Source organism: Parasteatoda tepidariorum, chromosome 5, assembly GCF_982258835.1.
Source record: "Parasteatoda tepidariorum strain Cologne lab strain chromosome 5, Ptep-v5.0, whole genome shotgun sequence".
In the NCBI taxonomy this organism is placed as follows: Eukaryota; Metazoa; Arthropoda; class Arachnida; order Araneae; family Theridiidae; genus Parasteatoda; species Parasteatoda tepidariorum.
In genome coordinates, this window is record NC_141759.1 from 41,075,859 (window position 1) to 41,096,729 (window position 20,871).

The 20,871-nt window shown below is 29.4% G+C and overlaps 1 protein-coding gene across 1 annotated transcript in view; it reads right to left on the reverse strand.

The window, feature by feature from the left end:
- LOC107438316 (uncharacterized) overlaps positions 1-20,871 on the reverse strand; it is a 112,849-nt gene that overhangs the window by 50,866 nt on the left and 41,112 nt on the right. The window lies entirely within an intron of this gene.

Here is a 20,871-nt window from a genome sequence, read left to right on the forward strand (position 1 = left end):
ATTTGAGAGAATTCCTTTCCAAATAGGATTTTAGTAAAAACATTAATATCGATTTTATAAAAAATCCTGATGTGATTGGGGAAAATGAAGGTCATTTTCGAAATCAGCACATCAAATAACATATAAATCATTAATAACTTCTCTTGTATTTTTCAAAAAGTTCAATTTCGCAGGCTTGTGTTATTTTATACTTGTAAACACTTCTATTAGATTTTGAAAAGCGTTCGCCCATGCAAAAAAGAAAAAAACATGTATTTTAGGCTTCAGAGGGCTCCAACTCCGAATAAAACTTTAAAAAAAGAAGGAAAAAGTTGGATCTGGGGGCCCTTGCCATCTCGGGGCCCCAAGCTACAGCTTATTTAGCTTATACGTAAATCCGGCCCTGCATCAAATCCTTATAACTTCAAAATTATTAGTATTATCGACTTGTTTTTTAACTTAATCGATTCAAATTGACACCAGAAGCTTTTCTTCGCTTGTTTAAATAGTACTAACAGATGTGAAAATAAGTATTTGTCACTGATTGCCAATTTATAAATAAAATACTTATAGCGTTTGTACTTACAACGAAAATACTATATAATAATCAAATTCATTGCTCAGTATAATAAGGGGAGTTTTGAAGAATTATTTATGTGTGCTTATTAAAGTTTTCTCTTATAAAAATATCTTGGGTATTTATTTATTTTTGTGCTGTAATTTCGGGACTATGATACAATAAAATATTTTTGTATCTTTCTATTCAGTACTTTTGCATATGGATGTAACAATCTGTTAATCATCAAGAAACAAAAAAATAATTGCAGCAATCGTTGGAGTAGATGAGCAAAGCGAGCAGGCATTGTAGCTTCCTAACAATGATACAAAACTTTCTTGTGATAAAGATTAAAAAAATACAATACTGCTTCTTACACTATACGTAATTCATTTTTAAAACAATTAATCAAGAAATAATAAAACAAAATAATAATCTAAATAACAAATCCTACAATTTAATCGGTCTGTTATGTCATGCATTTCACTATTCTAAAACGACGTTTAACTTATTTGTTTAATTCTATTGCTTTTTATAGAAACAGAATTGACAGCCACACAAAAACAGATTATGGGGAAGAGGATGAGAGGGAACGTATAATGACAAAGCACGTAAGGACAGCAATTTATTTTCAGAGATGAAAAATATGACTGCATTCAAATCCTATTAAAGAATTATGAGATTCAAGATAGGAAAGGAATTATCCTAAACTAAAATCGATATATTCTGCATTTGAGCTCAATTCTTTAAATCCTAGCATTGATAATTCAAGCAAACAAAAAGTATAAAAAAGAAATTGCGCTATTTTTGAAGATATTTTTTTTTATATGCGAATTCATTTGTTAGAGCTTATTAAGATTTCATGGTTGGCATAAAGCCATTTTTTTTGAAAGTTCAATCTTTATTCTTCACTAATGCAGGGGTTCAAAATTTGATACATTATTTTACATAAATATGGTAAGGTAAGAGTGTACAATAATATATACCCTAAAATAAAAGTTTTTTCTTTTGAGAACGTTATTTGAGGAAAACACCATAGATTAATTAAGCTAAGCACTTTGAAAAAAAACACAAACAAAAAAAAATAATACTAAAGTTTGGGTTTCAAAATGAAGAACTTACTTCAGTTGTTGGAAGAAAAAAAATGAAAGAGAGAAACTGATATTTAGAAGAAAATTACAAACAAGTTACAACACGTTAAAAAAGGGATTGTAACGGAAACAAGATGAAAAAAAGATAATCAAACAAAAGAAGGGTGACAGGCACCCAGGGTTTAGAAACGAGATGTTGCATGATGCAGAAATTAAAAGAAAATATCTTCCAAAATATTTTGAAAGAATGACATTCTGGAAAAAAAGAATGAAAGAGAGAAACTGATATTCAGAAGAAAATTACAAACAAGTTACAGCACGTTAAAAAAGGGATTGTAACGGAAACAAGATGGAAAAAGATAATGAAACAGAACAAGGGTGGTCAGCACACAGGGTTTAGAGACGAGATGTTGCATGATGTAGAAATTAAAAGAAAATATCTTTCCAAACTATTTTGAAAGAATGACATTCTAGAAAAGTCATTAAATAAAATATTAGATTTTTTTTAAATGTGAAATTATTCCTAGAAATTTAGGTCAGTATTTGACGAGCAGTGATAATTGATTTTAGCTGAAGAAAACTCATGATTAGGATCTAGCTCAGTAAGTCTATGGAGGAATGTTCAATGTCTTTATTTTGTACGTATCTTCACGTACATTTGAATGAAAATTGAAATCGTAGTTGACTTGAAATGCAATTCAATCATAGAAAAAAGTCTTTAAATTTAAATTAATTGAAAATTGATTCAGATAAATATATCTATCAAATATATATATATATTTTATTTTTTTGATTGCGTGCTATACCTTCATAGATTAAATTACAGATACAGTATGGAACCGATTATCCGGAACGGTCGGGACCATCGCTATTCCGGATAACTGATTTTTCCGGTTTTCTGAATCGCTACAAAAAGCATTTTTTTTTATAGTTAAACCCAACTAAAAAAAAAATTGGAAATAATCTTAAAAATAAGAAAAAACGATGAAGTAATACACTAATGATTATTTCGAAAATGATGGTAAGGTAAACATCTTTACGAAAAGAAAGAAAAATCGTAAAATCTTATGAGGAAAAAAAAATTTTTTCCTTACGGACCGGAACGATAATTTATCGAATTTCGTTCCGGTTTTTTGGTTTTCCGGTTTTCTGATTTCCGGATAACGGGTTCTGTACTGTACTAGAATAAAACCACGGTCAAAAGTGATAGCTTTAAAAAGCGGATAGGATGAAATACCCTGCATAAATTTGAGATTAAAATTATAAAGTCTAAGATTATATTTTATTTCATTTTAAGAATAAAATTAAACTAAGACTTCTGATTTAATATTTTATCTCATACAAAGAGATAGTTGAAAAGACCTGTATTATATATTTAACATTTTCTATCTGTTTATTATATTTTCCATTGTGAGACTTCAATTTTCTTACTCTGCATAAAGCAAAATAAATAGTCATTACCGGCTACAGGGGGACTAAATATTCTATGATATTCTGAAAATAATTCTTTTATTTCATGTTTGTTTCTTAATTTTTTCGTTTGAGAAATAAACCTCGTAATGTTTACTGTATTTTGAAATATTCCTTAAAATAAATGCCTTACATTATTGACATCAACAGTTTTATTAATCATTTGAAATTTTATAAATATATATCCGGATTTTTATTAATTTTTTTCCTTTTTTTCGGATTCCCCCCCCTCCAGTTTCTCGTTATTTTTATTATTATTTTTCTTCTCCCCCCTCTTTTCATTGTTCTGTAATTTTTTCCATGGTGTTTACCAACAGGATAATGCACTATATCATAAGGGTCGAATCGTCGAGGAATATTCCAGTGACTTTCAAGTCATGTCTTGGCCCCCAAATTCCCCTGACCTTAATCCAATAGAGCATTTGTGGTCCTACTTGGAAAATCAAATTCGTGCTGCCACGCTACCCCCTCGCAATGTGAGGGAATTGCAGGACCAGTTGGTGAACGCTTAGTACCAGATACCTCAGATTACCTATCAGCACCTAGTGGAATCAATGCCACGGCGGGTGCTGAAAGTTTTGAGGGCTAAAGGTGGTCCTACATGTTATTAGCAGGGTGGTCGTAATGTAATGGCTCTTCGGTGTATGCCAACTTGCTCCGGACAGCGAATAAATATTTTAGAATGGTAGCTTATTTAATTGTGATTCTTGGCTTAATAAATTAAATTTATTAGGTTTTTACCCACCACTATTTCTAAAACATTCGTAGGCTTATATATTTCACCACTTTTTAGTACTAAAGTCGTTAATTATAAAGCCATTAGTAATAAAGTCATCTTTAAAAAGAGCAAGCAAAAATAGTCAAATATTTGCAAATTTATTTTGTAGTTATTTACCGTTTTTGAATTATTTTGGCGTGTCCGGAGCAGTTGGCATCTCTGTGTGTGTATATATAAATATATATATTCTTTTTTTTTCTTTTTAAGTGGCCACATATTTTAAAACGTGACTACTGTCAGAAAGGCTACAACTAACCACTGATCAGCATCGAAACTTCTTAATTTTTGTCTATTTCACCTTGTTTAGGTCAGTTAAAAGCCGGTGACATATTTGACAGAAAGATAATGAAAGGAAATACTTTTGTCCAATTAGGTAAATTTTTCCTACAGAATGAATGGCAGTAATGGGAATTTCAATCGAAATCCATTTGAAACGACTACTTTTCCTTGTATGAAAAAGACTGGCATCTTTTACTTCGTTAATTTATAGCTTTATTTATAATTAAGTTTTTGTAAAGGAAAAAAAAACACTAGCTTTTGAAGATAATCGGAAATTAAATCTCTAATTGACTTTCTGTGTAACGAAAAACTTTTATCTTAATTTTCCCTTCTTTTGCACCCTAACTACTCGCTAAACCTGTTATTGATTAGCTCATTTAAGGCGGAATGGAGAGAAAAAAAACTTAATTAAAATTTTTTTTTATTTCTGAATTTTTATTCCTTTACCACAATTTAAAAGGTCTCATTACGAATGTAAAATTTGATATTTGAAACTGAATTAAATTTAAGAAAAATCAATTAAAATTGAGATAATAACTTAAATATAATATAAAAACATGTCAGTTTTTTTAACTCTAGATACTATTGGAATTCATTACATCCAAAATTTTGGATTTTTAATATACAATTATAACCTGTAGAAGACATAATAATAATTATGCGGGGCGGGCTTTAAGGTGATTTAGATGTATTTATTAGTGGTAGCAAAATTATACACAACTAAATCGTTTAATACATCTGTGATCACCACTATAGGTTATTTTAGGCCGGGATAGCCTGGTTGGTAGGGCACTGGGCATAAATGCCAACTTTTACGCATTTGGCGTAAAATGTTATTTTTATAAAGTGGTTGTAAATATATACTAATTTTTATTTAATAAACTAAATTTTAAATCATTTTGATCACCAGTATTCTGAAAAAAATTTAGCATATATATTTATATGCATTACTAACATGGTTGTCAGCTAAAGCTTTTTCAAATACAGCGTATTTTTTTTGCTTACAATTGAAAATTTAATTTCATTTTACTACCACTGGGAAAAATCATAATGGAAGGGATTAAAAATTGGCAGGTATGCACTGGGCCATCACCTTCAACATCAGAACGGTCTCTTATAAGTAGTCCGCGCAGACTATTTAAAAAGTGAGTCAGTTGTGCGCATGAACACAAAATTTTTTATAAAAGTAATTGAGAGAAATATATCATATATATTTGAGAATTTAATCCGTAGTGGTTGACAAGTGAATGAGGCAAACCAATAATATTCACGAATAAAACAAATTTTTGGTCATATATTTGCTACCACTTTCTTATTTTAACTAGATTTTGTATTAAATGACTCGTTCGGAAAGTGGATATCCTTAAAGCTACCACAACGACTGCTTATATTCAAAATGTTTTTAACTCATTTTTGTAGTTTCATGATGAATGGGATAGGGGCCGCTATGCGGCCCAGGTGCCCAGCTGTTTTTAAATAAAGTAAGTAAAAAGTGGAAATCCTTCACGGTGGTCTGATCGGACTACCTATAAAAAACCGTGTGGAGGCTTTCAGTTGTTGGAGGCATTGACTGAGCCCGATGTCCAAGAGTTCGTGGGCTCGATCCCAGACGGCCGGAGACTCCCTGTGTCGTAAAAGGTGACTGATGCACGTTAAATCTGTCGAGTCGCAAAGCCCTCCATGTTCCCATAACAGATAAATACCTTTGGGGATACTGATCCAGGAGTTTCCTTGTCTTCTAGATAGGTTCAAAATTACAAGGCTACGGAGTTGAACTTTAGTAGTCGTAAACCCAAAAATTGGGTTGGCTGTTCAACGACGGATATATAATATATATATAGATAGATACAATGCTCAAAAAAATTAGGGGAGCCATGTGCTCCCCTAATTTTTTTTAGCAGTGTACATATATATATATATATATATATATATATATATATATATATATATATATATATATATATATATATATATATATATATATATATATATACACTGCTCAAAAAAATTAGGGGAGCACATGGCTCCCCTAATTTTTTTGAGCAGTGTAGATAGATCTAGGTTATTTTATAAAAAAAACATATCTGTTTGAAAATCAACTGTGCAAGATATCTAAAAATTAAAGTGGAAAAAAGAAAATTACTGCTATTGTCAATATGAGATTATTACCACTATTAATTTTCTATGACACGTGAAAAACATTTATAACTTTAAATTCGAATGTTTGTATAATTATATTTAGCAGAGGCCATCCCCCTCCTACTTCCTGTCGTTTGTCAATTTTTAATAATTGCTACATAATTAAATATTTTTCATTTGCTATCATTTTCAATTCAATTTCTTACTGACTGGAGGCTCCACTTTTTTACTATGATTATATAGCAAAACCAAAATTAATTCAGTGTGTGATTTTGACAAGATGCTACACATTCCATGGTATGACAAACCAAGACACATTATTGTTCCAATTACATTGCATTGAGACCGGGCCGCAGTAGCACAGTGGTTAGAGAATCAGACTGCGGCCCGGAGCGGCTGGAATCCGATCCTCGACTCCGCTAAGACCCACCGAGTGCATGCGATATACGTTCTCGTAAAGTTTGTTCTGTTGTCTGTCGCTGAGCAGCATCACGAGTATAAGGATCAGGAGAAAATTTCCTTCCCCTTCAGAACAGGAAGTGTCCTTCAATTGAGGAAGTGGCCTCACAAATGAGATCCTTTGCAGAGGATTAAAATTATATATCTACGGAATCAGCTCCAGGAATATTTCCCAGGCCGTCGCCAAAAGCCCATTGGGTAGCTTTAGTGCGAAGTGAATAAAGTAACAAAACTTCGACAATGAGGCCAATAAATCCTTTTTTCTCAGTTCCGCTAAAAGACAGAAAAACTGAAGGGAAAATAACTCATAATTTGTTTAAAATGAAACACGTTTTCTATTATTCTAATAAATTTATTTAATTTTATCTGAGTTGTCACGATTTAAAATACAGGTAATAAATTTAACTTTTAGGGATGGGAACTTAAAAAAGAAAAGTTTTTTCTTTAAAAGGTCAAAAATGCAGGGATGGCACGGGAGCCTAAGAATGTAAGAATTTGTAGAAACTTAATTTATTCCTTTGAGACAGATTTTTTATTAAATATATTTTTCCTACTTTTCTCATTATTTAGTATTAATTTAGATCAAGAAAAATATTACATTTAGTATTTTAATAATTTAGAGTTATGAAATGCAGCATGAAATTTTGGTGTTTTAACCTGCATAAAAGGTAAAATTTTCAAAATACGATTCACTTTACGGTAATTTTTCGAATTTGAACTTACTTTTCATTTAAATCTATAAAAAAAGTTAATCATCATTGAGATTTCTTTAATTTACAAAATCAATTGTTGATAAATTTTTGAATACGAATTAGAAATGAATTAAAAACAAGCTTTGTTCCAAAATCTGCAGATTTTTTTCAAAATGATATTCTTAGTTTTAGTTTATTTCTTGCTTGAATGTACAAATTTATAAACATGCAAATATACTTGTCATAATAACAATTAAGACAAAAAAAATATGGTCTTACATCATCGCACCATAAACTGAAATGTATTATCCCCTTCATCCTACCACACCCTACCTGCCAGAGAAGTGGAGACAATCAGTAGTCACTAGAGAGAATATTAAGAAAATCCTGATTCTGACTATAATATTAAACTATATAATAGTTTCAGATTGTAGAGAGAAATCGATTGCAGATTTAAAATCAGCGATGCACAAGTATTTAATATCTGTTAAAAAAATTTCATGCAATAGAAGAAAGAATGTTCCACTATGTAATCTATAAACTTTCCAACGGTCTTATAAAATGTTGGACACCACTTTTGGTTTTTAGGTTTTCCAGATTGTGCCAACCCTGTCCTAATGTATAGTCCATAAACAAAAAACCGAATTTAAAAACGTCATTAAATTTTAATTTTAAGAAAGAAAAAAAGATAGTATTAAAAATAAATTGTTCACACTGAACAGAAACCATCATTATCATCGAGATTTATCAGAGCGCCTGAGGCTGTTAGCGGCCCTTTTCCCATCCATTTTGAAATATTATCTTTAGGGTGGTTCTTTCTGGTGATTAGAACGCAGATTGGACTGAACAGAAGCCCTAAAGCAAATTTTATGATTTAATAAAATATAAACTGATATCATCTGGGAAATTTCTTTTCTTCTGCTTTATGAGATTTTTGAACGGATCTTAGATATTTTCGTGCCGCAGATTTCAAACCTGCTATTGGTTTCTTATTTAGAATTTTTTAAACTCACTCGAGTGAATAATCAAAGTCCCCACTTCTCTGATACGTAAGGAGTAGTAGGAAGAAGACCAAAATACGTTTTATGTAGTTTTTAATGCGATACGTTAAGAACATGCGTTTTTTGTCCAAAGTGTTATTTTCAAAGAAGCAGACAAGTGAATACGTATGTATATAAACCTATACGTTCTCATACCTGCCAACTTTTCCGGATTTTCCGGAAGATTTTATTTTCATATTTAAAGTGGTAGCAATACTCGGGTTATTCCAATTAAATTTTTGAAATATAAGGATAATTATAAATGAATTTGTCCACCACTGCATATAAGTAATTGCAATAAATATATGAAAGCATAATAATCCTTGCGCAAGCGAATTTCAACGGGATTAAAATATAAGTATATTCCTGAGTCTGATTGTTTTTCGTTTATTGTTTTACAACCACTCTGAAAATCCATTCTCGGAAAGAATAAAAGTTGGCAGGTATGCGTTCTATATTAACTTGTACATCAGAGTTCATACGCACCTGGAAAAACTTCAAAAGTGGTATTAGTATTAATAAAAAAATTTTATATTATTATGTTCGTAGCTACTAGAATATTTTATTTTCTGTAAGTAAATATATATAAATCGAAGGTTATATAAATAAAACGAAATTTTATTTCGATAGTGAAAACTAATATTAAATGGAAACTATCTATCCATTTAATACTATCTAATATCTATTTTGTTATAACGAAACTTTCAGGTTCTTTATAACAAAATAGATATCAGTCATTAATTTTTTTAGAATGAGTACGAACTCTGTGCACTCAGACAAAAAATAAGCTAAGCTAAAAACATTTTGAAAAAAAAAGGCTTTCGGAAAAAAAACTAATTTCATATTTAAAATCCACATACCTGAATTAGGTTATAACGAGTACTCAAATAAACGCCACAAAATTTTCCTCCAGTGTAATAAGCACAACATAAATTTATTAAATTGGGTTATCACAATGTAGAATTATCATGAATATTAGGGGGACCGGAAAGTAATGTCGTTTCGGCTCATTAAATATTCGCAAATCTTAAAAACCAATTAATTTTTTTCGATCCATTTTCTATCCGGCATTGAAAGGTTATTGCTAACAAGGGTAAATACATTATTGCTGAGATGCCAACTGCTCCGAACGCGCCATAATAATGTAAAGAACGGTAAATAACTACTAACTAATACGCGAAAATACTTGACTAACTCTGCTTACTTTTAAAACGGTGTAGCATGTCTGAACTCTTATAAAGTGGCGAATTATATAAGCCTTCAAGTTATTTACAAACAGTGGTGGATAAAAACCTAATAAATTGACTTTATTAAATCAAGAATCACATATTAATAAGCTACCACTCGAAAATATTTATTTGCTGTCCGGAGTAAGTTGGCATATCTGTCATTGGATTAAAAATAAAATCTTGATAACAAATATCAAATGCACCGAAATGACATTACTTCCCGGTCCTCCTAATTTTAAATTTTAAGAAATTATCCCATTTATATTTGAAGAGTTTAGTGGATAGACCAAATAAGGGCATTTTCAAAGTGCTATAACCAGGATAAAAAGAAAAAATTGGAATTCCAACTATTTTGTATCAGAAGGCAAGGCTAATATTTTTTTTTTTTTTTTGCCTCCTTTTATTTACCACTACCAAATTTGAAATCATGGAAACATACTCAGAACAAATATGGATTGATTACGTTCATTCCAATTGCATTCCAATTACCAGAAAGAACCACCTTAAGGACCACAATACAAGACGAATGGAAAAAAAGCCGCTAACGGCCCCAGGTGCCCAGATATATTTCCGATGATGATGATTGATTACGTTCAAATTAAAAAGTAAACAAATTTAATTTTGCTTAAAGTTGTTGCAAAATTTATTGCAACATTTGATTTTAAATTATTTTAGGGTTCATGACGTTTAATTTAACGATATGGTTGTATATGCAATTGAACTGTTCGGAAGGTTGTTGAAATTTTTAAATAATTTACTTAACCCTGCCATGAACTAACTTCATTAATTTTTAAAAGTCGATGCAGAGGTATTTCATCTATGATTTGTGTTATCATCTGCTGATCACTTCATAAAGTACAAAAAAACACAATGCTGTTACCCACTTTTTTATATTTTACACAAAAAAAGTGAGTGACAGTAAAGGTTAGTGTTGGGTCAAGAAAAGAAATCAGCTCTGAGGAGCTATTTTTCCTTGTGAGTAATGCGTTCGTACATTTTATCGTTTCTCCTCGAGTTATTTGGCGCTATAATCATAGAATTTGGAAATTCGGTTATTAATAAGCACAGAAGTTTGGCTAATTTTTTACAGTAAGTAAAATTTAGAAAATCCCACCCACCAAAAATAGTATAATAAATTTAAATTAATTTTAGTTAATAAGCCGAATGAATTTTTCTTATAAATCAATCTCAATACCGGAAATATTTTAAATTGACTTAACTAGAAAAAAATAGCTTTATAAGCGATTAATTGATTTTCATTTAATCTTTAATAATTTAGAATTGAATTATTTTGCATTAAAAGAAGAAGCAATAGAAATCTTGAAAGTGCTGAAGCTGTTTTTTTTTTAAATTGTTTTATAGCTCAAAATATTCAAAACATTAGTTGGTCAATTAATTATAAATAAAAGCTTTGTTTTTACCTATTGCTTATTACCTCATTATAAAGCAATAACGAAATTTATGCGGCCTGATTCACAAGACAATTTAAAAATCATTTAATTCATCTTTGATCATTTATTTTTTGATCAATTTTAAATCGGTCGAGCAGACAGAGGTAATTTCTTTTGCCGTTTTAAACAAAAAATAGTCGAAACAGTTCTCATTAAAACAATATTGAAGTTCCTTATAACTACATTTAGGAAAGAAGGAAAAGTAAAAATGAAAAAAATAGTTTCAATTTTAAATACTTCAAAAGTAAAGGGCTAAGTTACTAATGGCCAGTAGCATAGTTGTAGCACTTTTAACAGTGGTTACTTTTTAAAACATGTGACCACTTATTCAAAAGTAGAAAATTTCAAAAAATTAAAGAAATGTTGATAATTATAAAATAAGTATTGATATTAATATAGAGATGCCATCTTGTTCCGGACAGCGGATAAATATTTTCGAGTGGTAGTCCTTTAATCTAAGATTCTTGGCTCACTAAATTCGATTTATAGGGTTTATACTCATCAGTACTTCTAAATAATTCCAAGGCTAATGTGATACGCAAATTTGCTATAGTTAACACGTTGAATGCCACACTAATATTACATGGCTTGCTCGTCTGGCCACACGGTAAATAACTACAAACTAAATTTGCAAATACAGACAGATTTTTCTAGTTTATAAAAGGTTTAGCATAACAAATCTGGAAAAAGTGGTGAATTATATATGCCTACGAATTGTTTAAAAATATTGGTGAATAAAAATCTAATACATTGAATTTATTAAACAAAGAATCACAATAATTAGGTAAAATTTGAATAAATTTTCTGCAATTCCATAAAACAGTGTAAATTTTATAGTTCTATATCATGTTATACGCTGCTATTATAGCTATTTTTCGCGGCCTATGTGAAAGGTCAGTGTCAGCCACCGGTGGCAGACGCAGCCTAAATGTAATTTCAGTGTCAACCACCGGTGGTTGACGCGGCCTAAATGTAATTTCAGTGTCAGCCACCGGTGGTTGACGCAGCCTAAATGTAATTTCAGTGTCAGCCACCAGTGGTTGACGCAGCCTAAATGTAATTTCAGTGTCAGCCACCGGTGGTTGACGCTGCCTAAATGTAATTTCAATGTCAGCCACCAGTGGCTGATGCAATGCTCAACGTGTTAACTCATGTGGAGCCTTCTAGAAATTTATTAAAATTATCCGAAATTTTAGTTTGTAGATCTGTACCGTTTATTGAGATATTTTTTCGAAACCGAAGCAGTTTGCATCTCTATTAATAATGCAAGTTGATATTAATAATGTGTTATAATGTCATTTGAAGCATTTCTGAAAACATGGTAAATGTTCTAAAAAAAATTTCTAAGGTGAGGAAACATTTTAAAGAACAAGCGTGAAACAAATTAATGTTAAAATATTACAAAATACTCATAACAGTTCCATATTTCTTATATATTATTAACATTTCTTATATTTCTTATATATTATTAAAAATATTATTAACCAATTGAACATGGCTTACATTTTCGATGAAAAAAGTGTCGATCTTGTGCCAATTTACTGTAAATATTTTAATCGCCAAATGCTTTTTTTTTTTTATAAAACCTTTTGCATCCTTCTATAATTTAGCGTGCTCTTTCGCAGACAAAATTTTCTGGTGAACCTAATACTATTGTTTACGCAACTTATTTTTCAGATACGTGTATTTTGTGTAGCGAACAAGTCTTGTGATTGAGCTTACATCCTGGGTATCATTTAAAAAAGAAAATTTTACGGAACTTACGATCAAGTAAGTATAAATTCTATTATTCTTTGTTATTATAAAGCCAAAAGGGTGTAGAAAAAAATTTATTTTTAAATGGAAACATTTTTATTAGCATTTTCAAGTATTTGGGGAGCCATTGGAAAATAAACCAATATTTTCATACTCTTGTCGGACTATTCCAAAAAGCTTATTTTTACCCTAATGTTTTAAATAATAATGTACTAAATACCTTCTATTTCATTCATTTAAAAGACAATAGACATTTTTTATTTCAATTGGCAAGATTAAAAGACTACTACAGCAATAAATACGAAGAGCCATATAGATAACAAACATAAAGAAAAAAAAAAGGACTTGGAAAACAAGAGAACAGTAGCGATAGGTAAGACAATAAACGTTGTGTATGGAATAAAATCTTCAAACATTCAGTGTTATCCCTTTGCAATATTATAAAAATAATCTCCAAATTACTAGTTTTTGGAGGCTTAGAGGAGCTTTTGTTGATAAGCCATACGAGTTCTCATCAAGACATTTTGACGATGCTTTTCCATATAATGGCGGAAATTTCGATGTTTTCGCCGCTTCTAAAAGTTCTTTAATAATCATTGTTTGCTTTTTCGATCTGAACCTTTTTCAGATTTTCTATGATGAGTCTTGTTTCATTTAGGAGCATATAATTGACACAATACCTAAATTTAATTTCTAAATTTTTGTGCAAGTATTATGTTCTAAATTAATTAACAAAAATGTTCTTTAGCAAACTATTTCTGCTGACTTTAACAAAATTTAATTCCTATACAGGCAATTCATTATAATTACCACATTCTTGCATTAAATTTCATTTAAGGTATCCGACTGCAGAAAAATCAGCAATTTCGACAGAAATTTCGATTTTTTTTTTCCTTCATTATATTATTTTTATGTTTGAACTTTCATTTATTAGCTCTCCATAACCCTATAAAAAATTTATTTTTATCTTCGATTTTTAAAAATAAAGTTATAGTTACATAAATAATCATAAGAAGCTGAAGCTGTAAAAAGCATTGCTGCCAAGTGCTGGAATCTTAAGCATAAATTCCAATTCTACAATGCCAAAAATATTTTTAACTCTTTCACATCAGCTTATTTTGATGCCCTGGAATCTTGTTCTATTCATGTGAATACTAATTACCTTATTAACACGTTGATTGCCATGCTAATTTTACATGGTTCTCCCGTCTGGCCAAACGGCAAATATTAGACAGATTTTGATAGTTTTTAAAAAGTTTTGCATGACAATCTGAAAAAAATTGGTGAATTATATAAGCCTACAAATTGTTTAGAAATAGAGGTGGATAAAAATCTACTCAATTGAATTTATTAAACCATGAATCACAATTGATAAACTACCACTTGAAAATATTTATTCACTGTCCGGCGCAAGTTGGCATCTCTGTGTATATACATAAAACTATTTTTGTGTGTTCTATATTGCATTAATTTCTTCAAACCATTTTCGTAACGATAATAATATAAAACAATTAAATATTTAATCGAATAATGGGTTTCGAATAATCTTGGCTTCGCCGGTCACCGGTGATCCCTGTGTGTCTCTACGAACAAACTCAGTGCCGGTCACCGGTGATCCATTGGCATTCAACGTGTTAACGACATTAGTACCTCACCAACTCTACATAGAGCGTGGAAAAACATTTTACTCTGATTCGCCTCTTTCGGCCACTGTGATTTTTCTTGTTCTGTTTTTCCTCTCTCTGCTACTGTAGCTTTTCCAATTTCGTTTCTGCCTTTGTTTTTCCATTTTTCATTGGCAACTTCAAGTTTTATATTTCATATCACTTTTGTTTATTCTCATTCACACCTGGCAGGTCTTAAAAATAGGAGCTTGTTTTTTAGCGCTTAAAGCATATCGACTATTATTTCTGACTTATATATTTTGGAAGCGAGTGAAGTTTATAATCGAGTTAAGTTATATTTGTTTCTTCCAATGCTGTCAGACGAAATCGAAAATAAACTTCAAAAACTACACTTTTTTTTTTTTTTTTTTTAATGTTCTAAGTATATTAACTATTTTTTATTTGAATAAGTTATACTTTTAAGCAAATAAAAATTCATTTTTAGAAATTAGTTATCGACTTATTTATTTTTTTGTTCTCGGAATTATATTATACTTCTAAATTTTCTTTGATTTTAAATGCATTTTCGGAGAAACGCTGATTTTGAAAATTTAACATTTACATATTACGCTAACACACATTACAAAACATTTTATTCTAGAATTATTTGTAATTTCCTATGTATGTATAATGCTAGTGATGTTTTGAACAAAAGGCTGAGGCCTAAGTGTAAATTTGCTATTTTTTTCAAATTTTAAGTAAGAATATTTAGAAATTCTCTTTGAAAAACAGTATCTTGAAGAATATCAATTCTCTTTAAATTATATTTCCTTGTCTTTTTTTAAAAAAAAAATTTACGCTTTTAGTTTAAAACACAGGTAATTACATTATTTAGTTTAGAAAAAAAATTATTTTCAAGCACGGCGTGAGCACGGCGTGAGCACGGCGTAAGCACGGCGTGAAAAATGAATTGTTTTTAAGATAAATTTCGCCCTTATTTAGAAAAAATCATAAATTTTTAAACTTTATTTTAAATTTATAATTTCAGCAAACCTGCTTACCAAAAGATTTAAAGTTATAGCAAAAATTTAAAAAAAAACAAACAACACATACAGTAATCAGATTCCTAATTTAAAAAAAACCATCGAATGAAAACATGAACTTCTTTGTTTCGAACGTCCATTGTCCCCTGAAACATTAAAAAGATGAAGTATTTAATTTTTAGTAGGAAAGAAAAAAATTTTTTTACTGTATTCATTACATCTTCGATCGATTTCCTAAAAAATAATTGTTGCTAACAAAGCAGTAAAGATTCTCAAAGATTGTACTTCTCATTTAAGTAAAAATTAATTAGCAATGCTAATTATGCCCTATACATAATGTAATTTTTTTCGGAATGTCAATTGTCTCTTTGTTATTCTGGTATCGATACATTAGAGGAATGTGGTCTCTAATATTGATTTTATATTTGTCTTTTATATTGCTTTATTAGTTCGAGATGTAATAAATGCAAACTGAAAATTGTTATGAAACAACGTTTTTTAATTTATTACACATTTCCTTTTGCTATATATAAACATCAAATAAAGATATAAACAAATTGTTTTCTATTTTTCTTCGTGTATGATTTCTTTCTCTAAAACGTTTTAATGTATTAGAAATGGACAAAAATTTGAAAATACTTTCTTATTAACTCTATAAAAACAGTTTTTCTTTAGCACGTTCACGCCGGGTATTGCGCCTGAATGCGGGACTGGTAGAAGAACTATTTCAATATTAGATAATATTGGGGAGGAGTTAATCTATTCTCAACAATAACAATTCACTGTAAGGAAATTTATCACGGCGAAGAAGCAATTCAATATAAAAATTGCATCCGTTAAAAACAATTGGTAGTTATGGATTTTTATTATTCCCGGAAAAAAACTAAAAAATGAAATTTATTGTTACCAGTTTTTACTCCGGTGCGCTGCCAAGATGAGACAATCTAGCGTGACCCACCGGTAGGTCACCCCGGCGTGAACTTGTTAAGCTGCAAATGTTTCAAAAAATGTTACATATCAAAATATTTATCAACTTTTGAAAAAAACAGTTATCAAAACATACGGAAACGATGCCATTTTTACCCATGCAAAATTTGTATTGATCAAAAGTTTAAGAAATTTCATACCTGGCAACTTTAAATCCCTTTGAATAGAATTTTAATTACAATTTTAAACAGACACAAATGCTGTGTTTCGAAAAAGGTTAAGCATATTGCCACATAAGTATTGCATTATATATATGGGTCATTCTCACAAAAACAGTCATTTTCATGTCCCCAGTACATACCTGCCAACTTTTGATCCCTTCCATTACGATTTTTCCCAGTGGTAGTAAAATGGAATTAAAATTTCAATTGTAAGCAAAAAAATACGTTGTGTTTGAAGAAAAATCAGCTGACAATCATGATAGTAACGCATATTAATATATAAGCTTAATTTTTGTAAAAATAGTGGTGATCAAAATCATTTAAAAATTAAATTTATAGAAGAAAAAATATTATATATTTATTACCACTTTAAATATGAAAATAAAATCTCCGTTTAAATACGGGAGAGTTGGCAGGTATGCCAGTATATTTTATGTTTGTTTTACAGCTTACGAAAAAAAAAATTCAGGGAAAGTGTCCTTCAGAATGCAAGCTAACAAAAGAATAAAAATAAAATTATCAATTTTTATTTTTTATTTATTTTAGGTGATTAAAATATACCAATATGTCATTCCCTCACTTGTCCCCACAGCTGATTTAAAAAGAGAAAAAAATTGTTTCTGAAATAAAAAATTTTTTTATTACAAATTCGTGTTTTTTATTTCAGAATACTGAAATATAGAATTCAGAAAATCAATTTTAAATTTAATTTCTGATAAAAATATTAACGCAGCACTATTTTAAACTTTGTCCCCAGTGTTTCGCGTCATTCCCTCACAATAATGTTCTTATCACCTGCAATCTTCTTAGAATAAAAATATTTTAATAAAAACTTCAGAAGTTATCAACTGGCATCATAGAACAAAATTGCAGTATGTTTCCATCTTCAACTTAAAGAAGCTTTGCTGTGGAATAAATTGGAATGAATCAAACCAGGTAAAATTTTTTACATTTGTCATTCCCTCATGTCATTTTTTAGAGTAAAATAAAATACAACTTCATCGAGAAAGTGGATAATTATATGTTGCTTTCTTGTATGAATATAATTGTATGTGATTGACTTCAGAAATTAATTAGGCCTAACTGTTATTTTCAAATTTTATTGAATTCGTCATTCCCTCACTAGTGTATAAAGTGAGGGAATGATTCAAGATGAGTATATTATTAAAATTTTTTTTGTTCAATCGTGCCAGCCAATTTTATTTCCCAAACCTGTAAAAACTATTAAATATATAAGACTAAATTACAATAAATATTAGATATACTTAGTATGTTATCATTTTCAAACTTTAGGTAGATGTAACTTAGATAAAAACATGTATTAAAATAAAATATTATTCCCTCACTATTGATGTCATTCCCTCACTTTTTAAATAGTGAAAATAATTAATTTACTTATTAATTAATTTGAAAAATAAATTGAAAAATTAATAACTTAATTTATTAAATTAATTAATTTATTTATTAAATTAATTAATTAATTATTAATTATTATAAATTAATTAATTATAAATTAATTATTTAAAAAATCAATTAATTTAAATATTAAGTATAATTTATAGGATATATACTTTCTTTATAATGCCATTACATATTTCTATTAATATAAAAAGTTTCGGAGCTTTTTATTCACTTTACTTTTTTGGGATTTTATGAACTGAAAAATGACAGTTTTCGTAAGAATGACCCATATATGTTTAATTTTTTAAGAAATAGTGGTAGTCAGAAAGATCTTTAATTAAGCATATAAATGCAAGGAATATTTAGAAAGCATACATTTTACTACTACTTTAAAAATGGAAGTATACATTTAGGCCAAATGCATTTAAATTGCCCGGTACGCGATTTCATTACTAAGAATAGGGCTGAAAGCCTATATATATATATATACTAAACCGGAGAAAAGCAAAAACTGGTAAGAAAGGCATTTCATTCCAGCATTTTTTTTTCTAGAAAAATTGAGTTTTCTGTATCTACCAAGATTTTTTACAACTATGGCATGTAGATAAAACTGCTTTTTTTCTCAGTGAAAAGGAGATAGTGGTAAATAGTTTAAAGAAAAAAATAGATTTACATCTCCCGAAAACAGGTTGAAACTGAAAAAGATTTACTACCAGCTGTTATGTCTCGCTTTTAACCCATGGCTGTAAATAAGACAGAAAATTGAAAAAAAACTGGGAGTTTAACTTTTCCCCCTTTTTATCTGTTTTACGTGAGGAGTAAAATAAGCTCGAACTATTCTTAATTATTAACAATTCAACATTATTTACATTTATTAGGGTTTAAAAAAAATAGCCTAATATTTATGCTTTAACTCTAAAAATGTTGATAGGCATGGATATTTTAATCTTCACGAAAATGAGCTATAATTAAATTATTTCCCTAGAGTGTTTGTTCTTTTTCTCCTTGATCTATTTTAGCTTGAAGCCCTATGTGACTTATATTCCAGGAAAAAGAAAAAAACTGGTAGTTAAACCAGTTCATTCGTTGTAGTGGGCGTCTCAGACCATCACGGCCCTTTAAAACCAATTCATATTAATACCTACTAACTCTTCCGGATTTTACTTTTGCATTTAATGCGGTAGCAAAAGTTTTGCCTTCATTACCAGAGCTCGAACTGTCCCGGAAAGAATTTTAAAGTGGTGTCAATATTTTAATAAGTTGCAAATTAATTTTTAAAAACTTGAAATTGAATATAAAGAATACAAAAATTGCAATATTGTTACTAGATATGTTTATTCGGAAAAATGAAGCCCAGAAATGGACACGAATTAATAAAAAAATACAATTATTTTTTCGAACTCTTGCAACTACCATACCTGCCAACTTTTAATCCCTTCCATTATCATTTTCCCCAGTGGTATTAAAATGAAATTAAAACTTCAATTTTAAGCAAACAAATACGTTGCATTTGAAAAAACTTAAGTTGACAACCATGGTAGTAACACATATTGATATATGTGCTTAATTTTTGTAAGAATAGTGGTGAGCAAAATAATTTAAAAATTACATTTATAAAAGAAAAAATAGTATATATTTACTATCACTTTAAATATACAAATAAAATCTTCCGGAAAATCCGGAAGAGTTGGTAGATATGAACTATTTTTAAAATTTTTTAACAAATTTGATTTCATGAGCTTTTAATTACCACTATATTTAAATAGTTTAAACAGACAAAAATAGGACCAACTAGATATCTTATGCATACTTGCCAACTTTTACGCATTTGGCGTAAAATTTATTTCTGTATTTAAAGTGGTAGTAAAAATGTATGCTTTGTATATATTCTTTGCATTAATAAACTTAATTTATAATCTTTTTGATCCACCACTATTTTCAAAAAAAATAAGCATATATATAAATATGTAATACTGATTTTGAACTGTGCATAAGCTTGCTCAAAATACACAGAGATGCCAACTTGCTCCGGACAGCAAATATATATTTTAAAGTGGTAGTTTATCAATTGTGATTCTTGGTTTAATAAATTCAATTTAGTAGATTTTTATCCACCACTACTTCTAAACAATTCGTAGGCACTTATATAATTCACCACTGTATAGTACTTTTGTCATGCTATACCTTTTAAAAAACAAGCGAAGAAAGTCAAATATTTGCAAAATTTTCTTTGTAGTTATTTACCGCTTTATTAATTATTTCATACCTGCCAACTTTTACGCATTTGGCGTAAAATTTTATTTTGATATTTAAAGTGTTAGTAAATATATACTATATTTTCTTCTTTAAACTTAATTTTTAAATGATTTTGATCACCACTATTCTTAAAAAAATTAAGCATATATAGTAATATGCATTACTATCATGGTTGTCAGCTGATGTTTTTTCAAATACAACGTATTGTTTTGCTTGCAATTGAAATTTTTATTCTTTTACTACCACTGGGAAAAATTATAATGGAAGGGATTAAAAGTTGGCAGGTATGTTATTTTGACGTGTCCGGAGCAGTTGGCATCTCTGCACTTTATAGTACTTATCTTATGCTATATCTTTTAAAAAGCGAGCAAAAATAGTTATATATATTTGCAAAATTTACTTTGTGGTTAGTTACCGTTTTTCTAATTATTTTGGCGTGTCCGGAGCAGTTGGCAGCTCTGAATACAGCGCATTTTTCTGCCTATATTTGCAATTTATATT